Raw genomic sequence first — 10,725 nt, 5'->3', positions numbered from 1 at the left:
CCATTTAAAGCAAACTGAAGTTTATGGAGTGTAGGAAAGGAGAATCCATCTGAAAACTCCCCACCTGGAACTGAGATTACCTCCCTCTTTCCTCCCAAGATCTCCATTTCCGCCTCCCTCCTCCTTGCTTCATACAGGTTCAGCGCCTCCTCGTTTCAAATAAGCCTTCCTTTGCTGCTGCTGTGCTTGCATCAGGCTTTCCTATCCCCTAGCTATCGCTCAGCTCTGCCCGCCTTCAGGCTCCTTTCTAAAATGAAGACTGGGTCTCAGCACTCTCTTGCCTAAAGATATGGGGTGGCTCCTCTTTGCTTTTGGATAAACCTGGCCTCAGTGTCCTTGGGCGATTACCACTTAGGATAATAGTAAAGCCTAACGTTTATTGAGGTTTTACTGTGTGCCAGGCTTGTCGCTAAGAGCTGTGCACATATTCTATTTCATCCTCATAACCATCTTAAGAGGTGAGTCATATTATTATCTGCATTTTGCTGATGGGAGCATTGAGGCACTGAGAAAAGGCACAGGCTCAAGGCCACCTAGTTAGAAAGAGAGGTGCTGAGATTTGAACGCTTTTTTTTGAAGACTGCCGCTGATGACAGTACAATCCCAGTTTATCATACTGAGGCGCTTTCTGAGATCACTTCCAAGGGACAGAATTCAAATTTCCTTCATCTTTGCTCCCAGACTTCCTTACTAAGGTCCTTCTTGAAAGATACTTTGACATGTGCCTCTCTGCCCTTCGACTAGATTGGGAGCAACTCAAGCACAGGACCAAGGCGAAGCTACACAAAACGTTAGTTAAATTGACTCCTCCTGCATTCTGATAGCTTCTCTGCATCACATCCCTCTTTTTGCTATTCCCTTTCTCAGTCTCTCCATGTGTGGGCTCTACACACACCTCTGCCCATCCTAGCCAAGTCTCCAGGGATAAACATCCAATGTCAGCCCTGGACCCCACTGTTCCCTTTCTCCTTGCCACAACTCTCTCCTCTTAGTCTCCAACACACTGACCACGACTGGCCATTTTGCCTCTGATGGCTTCTTCCCTTCTATATCCATCCACAATCCTGCTACTGCAAGTCAGGGAGCTGTCCACGGCTTTGTCCTCACTTGTCCCCCCTCCCAATACATGTGCCACCCATAGCTCACACTGGGGCCTGGGAATCATCCCATAAATGGGAGCTAGATGAATATTTAAATAGAAGTAGTAAGTAGTATATTAACAACTTACATGGATGTTATAATGATCCACAGTGAAATATTCCCTCACCTCTTTGCAAAATTATCATTCCAAACCACGGAATACATTAGGTTTTATGATCTACTAGCTTCTTTGGGGAAATATAAATCTTGAAATATCATCTTCATGTGACAGGGAAAAGAGTCCCTTGGGACACAAGATGTTTAAGAACGTTAACTGAGAATCAGAAATAGTTTGCGATTAATATCAGGGTTTTGTTTATGAGCACAAATAAATCTCTGGTCTAGGGCTGACCTGTAAAAATCTGTCCACGATGAAAACTCTGATTGCAAATGATGAAATGGGAAAACAATCTGAATTTAAAGAGGTGATTTTGGCGTAGGGTTTCAGTGTTTAGGAGCTAATATTTTCTGACCATAAATTTGTATGCTGTTCAAACATTCCTAGTCACCAACTAAAATAAATATGATGGAGACTCAGAATTTATACCGATGGTCTACAGCCATGCAAGTTTTGTAAGTCAGGTGAAATGAAGCAGTTCTTTTCACTAGGACAGAGGCTCCCTCACCCTTCTTCTTTCGCCATGAAGGTGAGGAGCTAATGGTGACCTTTGACATGGTGGAGGACAGAGGAAGACATGTTGGTGTTTGGAGCCTTGTGTAACTGCAAGTTGGGTGGATGGGGAGTCCTCACAGGAAGAGCACTGCTTTAGGGGTGAAAAGACCCATGTTTGCCTCACACTTGTTAACCCTCTGCGAAAGTGGTCAGGCTTCTTCCTTGTTTAAAACCCATCACAGACTCCCCATGCCTTCTAGAACAAAGTCCAGCAACCCTCGGAATCCTTATTCAGGCTTATGAAATCCTCTGTGATTTGACTCTGCCCCTCTCTCCAGGCTTATTTCCCATTACGCCAGACTTGTGACTCGACACATGCTCTCTCTTCACAGTCCCTTAAATCTGCGACTTCTGCCTGGAATGCCCCTCCTCCCGGAGCCATTTGGTAAATAAACAGCGACACAGATCATCTTGTCTCCGAGGCCCTCTCCGGGCTCCTGAGAAGAGGTGGTTTCTCCCTCTCCCTCCTCGCACGCCCTGAACACCATTCTCTCCCTCTGTCTTGTCACCTCACAGAACACAGAATGATAGAGCATATTTCCTGCTTCACTGGTGTTGGACTTGGCCAAGGGGCTTGTTTAGATCAGTGGAATGTGAATGGAAAAGCCAAGGCCTCAAGAAGCAATGTGTTTTTTATGTTCTCTAGTGCTTCTTCGATTTTTCAGAGAAGAACGTGTCTCTGGCAGCTGCTGTTCCAACGAGAATATGGAGTCATGTGGAACGAATCTGAACCCAACCCATACCTGGAGCCCACCCCAGCTGCTCTGCAGCCAGAAGCAGAGCTGCCTCAGCCAGAGCACAGACCTGTCAGTGAAAAACATAGATGCTTCTTGTTGGAAGCCATTGAATTTTGAAGGGGTTTGTTATGCAGCATTAGTGTGGCAAGAGCTGACAAATACACCATTTCACTTTGGGGTTAAACCTCACAGAGGAAGTGCGTGGAGAGGAAACTACTTACTTGCTAAGTTTGGAGGAATTAAAAAAATCAGGGCTGGTGCTCTTAGCTTCTCAGAGAAGTCTAGCTTTGGTGTGGTGCCATGTCTAGTATGGCATGGAAGTGGTGAGGCAGCACTAGGCAAGTAGAGGTCCAGAGAAACAGGCAGAGACAGTGCTCCTGGATGCATATTTGATTCTTGGACAGAGATCCAGGACTTCTCACATGCCTGGTGGGGCATGAGGAAGCTCTGAGATAACTATTTGGTTTATATAGATTAAAGATTAGCAGAGGAAGCTATAAAGTACAGGCCCTGGGGATCTCAGCTATGGAAGGTCTTCAGTGATCAGCCTGAGACTCCCAGACCAGACAGGATTAGCCACCTCCAGGAAGACCCCAGTACAGAATGCCCTACAGCATGAGGACAGGGCACTGGAGAACAAACATATGTGGTTTTAAGCCACTAATTTTTTTGGTAATTGGTTCACAAACACGACCTGGAAGCAATATAATGATACAACAATAGGGGATTATGTGATAGACTCTTGTTTTTGTGAAAACAAGATAGAGATTTATGGGAGAGAGTATAGAGCCGTGGTTACAAGTTCAGGCTTTGGAGGTAAACAGATCTGCGGGTCTGAGTCTGGTTCTGTATTTGCTAGCTGTGTGATCCTGGGCAAGTGTTGTGCCTTCTCTAAGCCTCAGTTTCTTCATCCGAAAATCTCATATTCTTGTGAGGACTAAAATGTGCCTGGTATGTAGTAAGCACCTACTAACTGGTATAGATATTAGTTTTAAATTATTATTATTATCATTATAATACAAAAGGATCTACAATAATGTGACAGTTATCTCAGCGTGAGAATGACTTTATTTTTCTGATCCTCATTTTCTGATTTTTCTATAATAGAGAAAATTTCCTTTGGAATAAGAAAAAAGAGATAAAAGAGGAATTTAAACAATTAAAAAATCTGAAACTGTTTAGTATTTTAAAAATGTCTAATTCATTCATAAGTGAACTAGAGTGCATTGCTTCTTGGGTAATGTTTTTGTTACTTAAATTTTTACAAGGTAGTTGCAAATAAATGTTTTCCATTGTCAGTCAGTTCTTTTAAATAATTTTTTGTAAATGTACAATATAAGTACCGTTTTCCATCAAATTGCCTTTGCCCACGTGGTTTGCTCCCAAGGTCTTGATTGGAAGGGACTCTGAGTGGGGACAGCAGGAACACAGCCCTGGGAAAAGGTGTGTTGGGTGCAGGAAGCCGGGCCTTCTGAGTGTGGAGAGTTAGGCTGGAGCATCTTGGGACAGAGGGCAGGTAGGCTCTTGCTTGATACGAGACTCTGGGAAGAAAAATCAATGTTCGATTGTGATTTTAAGCAGATTATGTTTACTTAAGGAAGCAATTAGTTGTGGGTATTTCTTTGCAAATGGCTTGAAACCACATCTTTACTTAGTTATGCAAATGTTAATGGGTAAAGAGAATTTTATTTTTAATATTAATTCACTAAACATATTGAGTGTCCATCACGTGCCAGGCAGAGTGGAGAATGGATTTGGGTGGGAGTGGTGAGTGAATGAAGAGAAACACAAAATTGAATAAATCGAAGTCAGCCATTTCAATAAGCTTATTATCTACTTTAACATTTTCCCATATTTGCTTTATCTCTCTTTCCATTTCTTTTAAAATTATTTTGCAAAACCATTTGAAAGTAATTTCCAGACCTTATGATTCTCTATCCTCGTATATTTCAGCATCGATCTCCTAGGAATAAGAGTATACTCCTACATCACCATATACTATTATTACTAAGAAAATTACTAAAAATTCTGTAATACCTAATATTAAATCTGTGTTCAAATGTCTCTAAAATGGATTTTTTCAAGCTGCTTTGTTTTAACCTACTCTGATTTTGTTGTTGCTGTTGTTTTTAATTACCTGAAGTAGAACCGACCTTTGATCAGCGTGGCCGATGGCATTTCTGTTCATGGCACTGTATTTGCTTGTGTTGCAGAGTCCTGTTTGGAAGAAAGTCACCAGCCTCTGCAGGGTGACAACATGTACTGCATCTTGTCAGGAAAGCTGGCCTTTTTACTCCTCTTTCCAAATGTACCCAAGAAAACCTTAGGCTCTCATCTCATGGGCCATCTAATATCCACTCAGGTAGCATGAAATGGCCTGCAGTCAATTAGGTTCTTTGGCCCCTTCTGCAGTTGACAATTTCAAACTCATATCATTCGATTCTGCAAACATTTACTAAGCATCTCCCATGCAGAGGATCCTTTCCCATGTGTTAGATTGTTGAATGTTTATAGAAATTCTGCAGAGCAGCTATGTGTCTCAGTCCAGAAATCCAGGTATACAAGAAATAGTGCTGTTCTTGATTTCCTTTCAATCAACTTTTGACTCTTTGAGTTTTTCTTTTACTGTGTCTATTCTATTCTCCCTCATTTATTTATTTAATATTTTATTCATCAGTATGGATTATGGATATTTATTTTATATTTTGGGTTACAAATTAGTACTACTTTCTTTTGTTGCACCTGTGTCCCATTGACATACCCACTCCTATGTGAGTTTTTAATTTTCTTTTTCTCAGCAGCGTCTTACTTTTTGGCTTTATAAGATGCTCTAGGCTCACCTTGTATATTTTCCGCACCATCCTAGGATCAGTCATTTCTCTAAAGGGCCTTGGTTCCTTTTATTGGAGAATAGCACTAGGAACCAAGATTTGGGTGCTGAGTATGTTTATTGCTAATGAAGTGTTGTTGCCATTTTCTAGGTCCTCTCAGCTGGAAAGGCAAGAAAATATATGTGTGTACACTAATTTGTATATATACACATATCTATAAATATTTCTACATGTAACCATGCGTGTCTATGTTAAGTTAACCATGAATTAGTACTGCTATCTCCAATTTAATCCATTACCATGTTGATCATTCTAAGCCTTATTCTCTTATGCACCCGTAAACTCCCACTCCAACAATGAGAAACCTGACTCCCACCATCTGTAATTGTTCAATCCCAGTGTACATGTATAGTGGTTTCAGAATTGTTAACCCTCACCCCCAGGGGCAAGAACTTGTCAACTAAAGTGCTTATGTGCCATTCCTTTTGCCTTTAGTTTTACAGACACGACTAATTTCCAAAATTATTTAGGGCAGCACCTTTTTCTCCCACCACCCCTTTCAGTGAGTTTGTTCCATACCTGTGTGCAAAGTTCCTTTTTTCCTATTAGGCAGGTTTCAGCCCATATAGAGTCAGCCTTGATCAGTCTCTTTTTTCTCTTGACCTTCCTTCCTTTTTCCTATCCTTCTTCCTTCTTCTCGAAACCCTGATTTCATCTTCTCCCCTTCACCTGGTTTGGCCAAGAATACACGTTCAGTCTCTATCCTGAAGGAGCAAAGATGAATTCTTACAATGAGGGGGTGTTGCTTCACAGAATTCTGCTGGATGAGGTCTGGGGTCCCCGTTTCTCTAGAGGAGAGAAACTGTGAAACAAGAAAACTTTTCTCTTTCTAATGCTCTTGGCTTCTCATAGCATTATTCAGTATGTTATTATGCTAACATAACTGCCATCCACAGACAGGGGGATGGAAAGGAAGAAAGGGGGTGATGGGGTCAGAGAGCACCCACTGGTGGATGGATGACTGTGAAGACAGTCCGCAAGGCTGGGTGAGACTCAGTTATGCCACAGCCATGTCACAGTTCTACAGGACATAGATTTTCCAATCATTCATAGAAACAAAATTTCATTCTCCTTTAAATATTATGTTCTTCAAAAGTCTCTATTATGTTTATTTAAAAATAATCATCAGAGTATTGGAATAATTTGAAAAATTAGCTATTCCTCCCTGAAAAGATCTAAATAACATTCTTATAGTTATAATAATCCCTGTGGTTCTGGGGTGGGGTGGGGGGTCTAAAGTTTGAAGTGACAGTTCTGTCCCTGGGGAGGAAGGGAGAGCCTGACAGCTGATCGCTTCTTGCCTTTGATAAGCACCTTTCTTATTCTAATTACACCTTTCCCTAAAGTAACTTTTCCAGCACTCCCCCCTCATCTCACCCCTTACATCCCTGTTTAAAAGGAGACTGACTATTCAGACAGCTTGCAAACAATGAAGCTTTGGGGTGATTTAATTGGGAAAGGAGACCTGTAGAGGGTCTTATCTGGGGTGAGCGTCTCAAGCGTCCAAGATTATCTCCCTGTCACCTTGTGACCCATCTCCTTCATGCCACCTTTTAATTTTGGTAGCAATTATGGCGTATATGGATAATGCCCATTAGCATATTCATGGTCATCGCTTCATATTTATTGTCCGCACAACTCATTAATCTTCATCTACTTTGTGTCCTTGACAGCTCAATCTATTTTGCAATCTCTGGGAAGCAGCCATAGCCCCCAAAGCCTTTGTTTTCCTGTAAATAAACTGTGTTGGGGACTAGAGGACAATGGTGCATCCCGTGGTGATTGACACCAGCCACTGCTACTAATCAGGACAGGACTTCATTGCCAGCTGAGTCGAGTGCATTATGAGGCCATTGTTCCAATGCTACCAGGGCAAGAACACACACAGCCAGTCACCTTCGCAAGATGGGTTGATTGTTCTTCAAGATTGCACCGAGTTGCGTTATTATCCGTCCCAGACAACAAGGCATCTCACCCAAACAGACGCATTTGCGGGAACGGCCCGTACACTGGCCAGATTTGAATTGCTAATGTGTAATCTGCCGGGCACAGATGTGCAATGAATGTTTGGATGTTGTTTTGCCCGTCAGTCCAGGAGGCTGCATTGATGAGGTGATGAGTATTCAGTGATGAGTCCTGGACGTTGGCCAACAGCAGAGTTTGAACACTTGCACTGACAACAATCAGATTACCCCTTAAAGTGCCTTTGCTGCAATTCAGTGGCATTTCTGTTACAGAGCCGGTTGGGTAGAAAGTACCTTTTTCTTTTCAGTGCATGAGATTTCTTGTTATGTTTTTCAGATTTGGGAAAGTTATAGAAATTGTCTTTGTTGTTCCCTTACCTGCCAGCTCGTAGGCTGTGAGTCATGTGGAGCTGACAACTTGGAATTTGCCATTTACTAGATTATTTTCTTAAGCTCTTTGTGCCTCAGTTTTCTCATCTGTTAAAATGGGTTGAAAAAATTCTATCAACTGTAGTCAGGCGCTGTGAGGATCCAATGAGTTGATATACAAAGAATAAATCCCATAAAAGTCTTTTTTTTCCTGAAGCATCTTTTACAGTTTATTTTCCCCAGAACATATTATAGGAAAAGCTGTCCTAGAAGGTGATAACACAACATTTGCAAAGCTTTGAAAGAAAAACATGGGATTCAAGAATTTTATATACAATCAAGCTATTTGTATGTAAAGGCAGTGGGGATTAATTATGCAAATGAATATGTTCTCTATGCAAAAAATGTTACTGTGTTACTCGAAGGTATGTTCCACCTGAAGGGAACAATGACTTTAAAGTAGGAACTCTCGAATGGCAGGCAGATGAGAACTTGTTGGAAGAAGTGAGACCAGTTGATTGTATAAGTCTAAACAATTGCATCAAATAACTTGTCTAAACTGACATCAAAAGATTAAAATATTTGAAAGAAATTACTTGTATTGAAACATTGGAATAACAGCATACATCAGTGTAGATCAAAAGAATGCAGAGGGAAGAGAAAATGATTTTTATTTTCTTAAGAAAAAAAGGAAGGTAGAAAGGATATATATCTATATATACAAAGGTATAATAAGAGAAACCCTAGTAGTCTTTAATAAAGACTTTATTAAAGTTGAATAAAAAATTAAGCACCAATACTCATAGATACGAGGAAAAAAGCCCCCCTAAATCCAAGATTTCTCTGCTTATTAGACAATCCTCCTCTCCCCCAAAAAGAGATATTCAAAACTAAAACCTGGTTAAAATGTGGTTATTCAAATGTAAACAGAAAGTCAGGTCTTGGAATATTAATATCAAGCAATGCAGAAAGATACAAGTCAAAGACTATTAAACTTGGATGTGGTTCCATAGTGTAGCAGTTAGCATGTCTGCTTTACATGCAGAAGGTCCTGGGTTTGCTCCCTAGTGGAGCTATAGTCCATGGTCTACTGCCATGCCACCCTGAACAAGGCTGATCCTGTCTGATCTTGGAAGCTAAGCAGGGTCCGGCCTGTTTAGTACTAGGATGGGAGACCACCTAGGGAGACCAGGTGCTGTAGGCATTAAAAAAAAAATAGTATTAAACTTAACAATTTCACTTCTTTTTCCCCAGTCCCGTGCACAAGGTAGGTCCTAAATAGATACTAGCAAGATTTACTATGGAAGTCGAAGCAATGAGCAAGAGGTATGTTGGAAATGATGGCTTGTTTGCTAGGATGTAAGTTTTTGGAAGATCTCCACTTTGAACCCTGGAGAGGACACCTACTTTATCTGCCCAACACACCTTTTTCTGGGAACTGCTTCCTCTTCCTTCCTCTCTGCATCCGAGGCTCTTTTCTCTCAGCTAATGATTCCTGATGCCCTGTGACCCTGAATCCTGGTCACAGTTGATGGGAGCCGTCCTCAGCCTGGGAAACCAGAGTACCTTGCCCCTAGGCTTGCTTTATTAATTTAAGGGAAGGCATCTGAATCTTCACTGCTGTCTTTTCAAACTCTGAAAAAGAGGGCCGATTCCTCATTGGTGATGCAAATGGTACAATGGCAGTCTCAGCTGCAATTGTCCGTCATGTTTCCTGGCACAAGGAAGAAACTGATTTACAAAGAGTGACAATGAATCTTATATAAGCAAACGCTGTTCTGGTGGGTTTTAAATTCCTGGTTCTATTTGAACTGCAAGCCTAGCTACATTCCTGCACTTTTCCTGGGTCAGTTATGCAACTTTTCCTTGAATGACGCTCTATCCCTGTGGCTTCCTAAAAATTTCTACTTTCTGTTGAACAGTACTGTATTGGTTAGACGCCCAAGTCCAGCTTGCAACCAAGAGAGTTCTGACACAGTTACCTTGTTAAGATTTTAAATGGTGGTATATATGTCCTGACATGTGATTCTGCATTTACTCTGTTGAAGCGTTAAATTTCCAAGCTCCACAATACAAAGGGAACGTACAATTTGGCTGAGAGAAAACTAGTAATTTAGTTTGAAAATAAATATCATCAGTTAGTGACTTTTTTAAATTGCTATTTTTTTTGACGTACTGCTAGGCAGTTTTGCAACATTTTCAAGTCTACCTTTTTCTGATTTTTTTTTGGTTTGTTTTTGCTTTTTAAATTTGCTTTTTAAATTTTTTTGACTATTTGCTTTTAGAATTTAAAGTCAATTATTTTTCCTGCAGGCTGCTTTAGTAGCAAAAAGTTGGAGCAATCTAAATATATAATAAGGGATTAATTAGAATAAACTATACTTTCCAAATAGGGCAATAGTTGGAAACACAAATGTCTAAAACTATGTTGTTAAAACATAGGCGACCAATAGGATCATTTTATACTTTTATGTTCAACCTTTTTTTCTTATGAGAAAACCAGTTGCTGGGAGGTAAAAAACAAAACAAAACAAAACAAAGAAAAAACAAACAAAAAAACCCCACAAGCAAACAGAGGAAAAATTTAATGCACATTGAATATTTGAATAAAAGTCTGTTTAGATATATGTTTTCACTTATTTTAAGCAAAATACCTAGAAGTGGAATTGCCAGGTTGTATGGTAGATGTTATGTTTAACTTTATGAGAAACTATCAAACTGTGTTCCAAAGATGCTGTACCATTTTGGAATGTGAGAGGATTCCAGTTGCTCCACATTCTCATCAACGTTTTTACTCAGAGTCTTGAATTTTATGGGTGTGTGTACTGGTGTCTCATTGTGGGTTTAATTTGCATTTCCTTGATGACCAATGATGTCGAGCATCTTATCATGTGCTTACTGGCCATTCAGATATCTTCTGTGAAGTAGCCATTCAAATCCTTTGCCCATTA

General features: G+C 40.5%; 1 pseudogene; it reads left to right on the top strand.

The window, feature by feature from the left end:
- The first annotated feature begins 8,859 nt into the window (after window positions 1-8,859).
- On the top strand, window positions 8,860-8,978 carry LOC112479491 (annotated as a pseudogene).
- The last annotated feature ends 1,747 nt before the right edge of the window (window positions 8,979-10,725 follow it).

The sequence above is a fragment of the Pteropus alecto genome, unplaced genomic scaffold (assembly GCF_000325575.1).
Source record: "Pteropus alecto unplaced genomic scaffold, ASM32557v1 scaffold114, whole genome shotgun sequence".
Taxonomy (NCBI): Eukaryota; Metazoa; Chordata; class Mammalia; order Chiroptera; family Pteropodidae; genus Pteropus; species Pteropus alecto.
Note: the sequence above shows the minus strand (reverse complement) of the source record. Positions and strands in the feature narration are given on the sequence as shown.